Raw genomic sequence first — 3,516 nt, forward strand, 5'->3', positions numbered from 1 at the left:
GGGCCAATCTGATGGAGGCGTTCTCTCAGATGAAGTTCCTTCTTCCCAGACTACCCCAATGGTTAACAAAAATACAACCAGCACAGCATGAATAAATTTCCTCAACCCAGCTTTTTGGTTTGTTTGGTTTTGGGGTTTTTTGTTTTGTTTTTTGTTTTTGTTTTTTTGGATTTGTTTTTTCAAGACAGGGTTTCTCTGTTCCTGGCTGTCCAGGAACTCACTCTGTAGAACAGGCTGGCCTCGAACTCAGAAATCTGCCTGCCTCAGCCTCCCAAGTGCTGGGCTTAAAGGCGTACGCCACCACCGCCCGGCTCCTTAACCCAGTTTTAAAAATAAGAGTTTAAAAGCATTTCAGAGGAGGTAAATTTCCTTCCATTCTCCTACGGCATCCAGCTGGAACTGACGTACGGCCGAGTAACAAGGGAAAGGCTGGTTGACTTCAATTACACGGTCGTAAGCGCCTTCGCAGGAAGAATGAAGCCCCTAGAACAGCAGTTCTCAACCTGTGGGTGGAAACCCCTTTGGGTCATGCTATTTATATTTATTACATTACAGATATTTACATTACAATTCCTAACAGTAGCAAAATGACAGTTACAAGGAAGCAGCACAATGATTTTAGGGTTGGGGGATGGCCACGATATGAGGAACTGTATTAAAGGATCCCAGCATAGGATGGTTGCGAACCCGTGGAAAAGGAGACACTTTTAGACACTTAGACACTCTTAGACTACATGGGTTAGAAACAGTAAGATGGGAGCAGGAACTCGCAGACACTGGTCCGTTTACGGAGCTGGTGAGTTTGCGTAGATGTCTGGGCTCCTTCCAGCATAGGAAGAAGGTCTTCTCTGTGAGCTTCATGGCTTGGGTTTTACGAAGAAAAGAGAAGGTCAGAATGGCCCTTGTGCCCTCATGGTCTTGAAGCCCTCAGACCCAGGTAGTCAACAAGTTCTCACCTTCTCTCCACCCTAAGTCAGCCTCGACTGCCGAGCCACGCCCCGGGCTGAACCCTCTTTCATTGTCAGCCACTGAAACTAGTGAGACTGGGACTCTGAAATAAATACAACAAACCCCAGTTTGTAAAAGACCTGTGTTTGAAAACTGGACTACAGCAGGGCGGTGGTAGCTCACGCCTGTAATCCCAGCACTGGGGAGGCAGAGGAGGGCGGATTTCTGAGTTCTCTGAGTTCGAGGCCAGCCTGGTCTACAGAGTGAGTTCCAGGCCAAGGCTACACAGAGAAACCCTGGCGATCCAGTGGGCGGGGAGAGCAGCAAGGAACCAAAGAAAGGAGAGCGCCAGTCTGTAGACACGCCCCCTCCTTCCTGGAGCGCCAAGGTGCGAGCCTTGCTGCTCTACCCCGCCCTCCTTCTCTCTGAAGGAATCCATTAACACATCAAAATAAACCTTTCCCCTGTTTCGAAAAAAATCAAAATAAATGAATAAAATTTTAAAAAGGGCTGGAGAGATGACTCAGCGGTTAAGAATCACTGTTCTTCCTGAAGGTCCTGATTTCAAGTCCCAGTAACCACATGGTGGCTCACAACCATCCATAATGAAATCTGACGCCCTCTTCTGGTGTGTCTGAAGACAACATTCAGTACTTAGATATAACAAATAAAAAATTAAAAAATAAAACTTTCCCTTCCTTCAGCTACGGCGTACTTATATATAATAAATAAATCAATCTTTAAAAACAAAAGACAAAAGCAAAAATAAAAAAATAAACAAAAGAATGCGCAGTGGTGGCGCACGCCTGTAATCCTGGCACTTGGGAGGCAGAGGCAGGCAGATTTCTGACTTCGAGGCCAGCCTGGTCTACAGAGAGTTTCAGGACAGCCAGGGCTACACAGAGAAACCCTGTCTCGAAAAAACAAAAACAAAACAAAACCAAAAACCAAAAAACAAACAAACAAATAAATAAAAATTATTATATTACACTTTTATTTACTTAGTAAATAGGAGGGTATGCGTGGAACTCAGAGCCAATTGGTGGGAGTTGGTTCTCTTTCCCCGGTGTGGGTCTTTGGGACCAAACTCAGGTCTTCAGCCTCGGTGGGCCGTGCTGCCTGACTCATGGACCCATCTTGCCCATCTTTTTAAAAGTGTTTCTATCATGGACCTTGTGGTGGCGTGGGCGAGTCACTCTTCATATGGAAATTTAAAAATCGTATTAAGGTTGCGAAAACGTGGTCTACAGTAAACACCGTGGAACAGGACGGAACCAGCCCAGAGAAAGCAACGTCACTAACTGAGCAGCGAGCGGTTCCCAACCTTCCTAACGCTGTAACCCTTTAATACAGCTCCTCACGCTACGGTGACCCCTGACCGTAAAGTTATCTCACTGCCACGTCATAACTGTAATTTTGCTGCTCTTGGGAATCATTATGTAGATATCGGATTTGCTACCCAGAGGGATCGCGACCCACCGATTGAGAACTGGTCAACTAGCGCTTCTAAGGGAAAAGCCAGACACCGCGACCACTGAGCCTTCTTGTAGTTTCTTTTGGGCTTCTTGAGCGTCTCTGGGACATACTCAGCTGCCTGCTTCCTCTTCTGTGTCCTGTCCTGGTCTCACAGGAAGCTAGAAAATAAAAAAACTTAAATGACCCTTAAGTCAGAAAACTTACCCTTGTCAGGGGGCGGAACCATGGGCACAAATCACCGCCCGCTCAGACGTGAATCCCTCAAGTCTCTTCCTTCAACCTGAGCTTGGTTAGTTAAGCATCACTCATGGTTTTGCCATGATTTTTGTCACAGATTTGCACTGACTACAGAGGTCATTCGAAGTCGCACAGCTAGGACAATTTTAGGGTTTTTTTGTTTGTTTCGTTTTGGTCTTTTTGTTTTGTTGTGTTTTGCTTTGTTTTTCGAGACAGGATTTTCTGTGTAGCCCTGGCTGTCCTGGAACTCACTCTGTAGACCAGGCTGGCCTCGAACTCAGAAATCTGCCTGCCTCTGCCTCCCAAGTGCTGGGATTACAGGCGTGTGCCACCACGTCCGGCTGGCGGTCTACATCTGTAACCCCTGCCTTTAGGAGACAGAGTTAGGAAGACTTTTGTGACTTCAAGGCCAACCTGGTTATATAGTCAGTTCTTGGCCAGCCAGACGGTGTCCAACATTTTTTTTAATTAAATTTATATATTTGCTCACTTTACATTCCAGAATCAGCCTCCCTCCCCCTCTAGTACCCCTCACACAGATCCCCCCCTCCCCTTAGGGAGAGCCCCCCTCTGGGTATTAGCCCCCAAATTATATTTAATATATTATATTATATTTAACTTATATGCATATGAGTGTTTTGCTTACATTATGTATGTGTGCACATATGTGCCAGGCACCCACAGAGTTCAGAAGAGGGTATCAAATCCTCCGGAACTAGAATTCTGGAAGACCATGAGCCACCATGTGGGTGTTGGGAATCAGCCGGTGCCTAGCCACTGACATCTTCCCAGCCTCTTAGGTGACAATGACGATTCTAGCACATAGTTCCGCTCACACACATTCTAACATATGCG

General features: G+C 46.2%; 1 long non-coding RNA gene across 1 annotated transcript; it reads right to left on the reverse strand.

The window, feature by feature from the left end:
- Positions 1–394: 394 nt before the first annotated feature.
- On the reverse strand, positions 395–3,065 carry LOC127668650 (uncharacterized). The gene is made up of 3 exons (XR_007974136.1): positions 2,428–3,065; positions 957–1,051; positions 395–863 (listed from the first exon to the last, which is right to left on the reverse strand). It is a non-coding gene; the product is annotated as an uncharacterized LOC127668650 (long non-coding RNA).
- Positions 3,066–3,516: the final 451 nt, after the last annotated feature.

The sequence above is a fragment of the Apodemus sylvaticus genome, chromosome 18 (genome assembly GCF_947179515.1).
Source record: "Apodemus sylvaticus chromosome 18, mApoSyl1.1, whole genome shotgun sequence".
NCBI classification, from domain to species: domain Eukaryota; kingdom Metazoa; phylum Chordata; class Mammalia; order Rodentia; family Muridae; genus Apodemus; species Apodemus sylvaticus.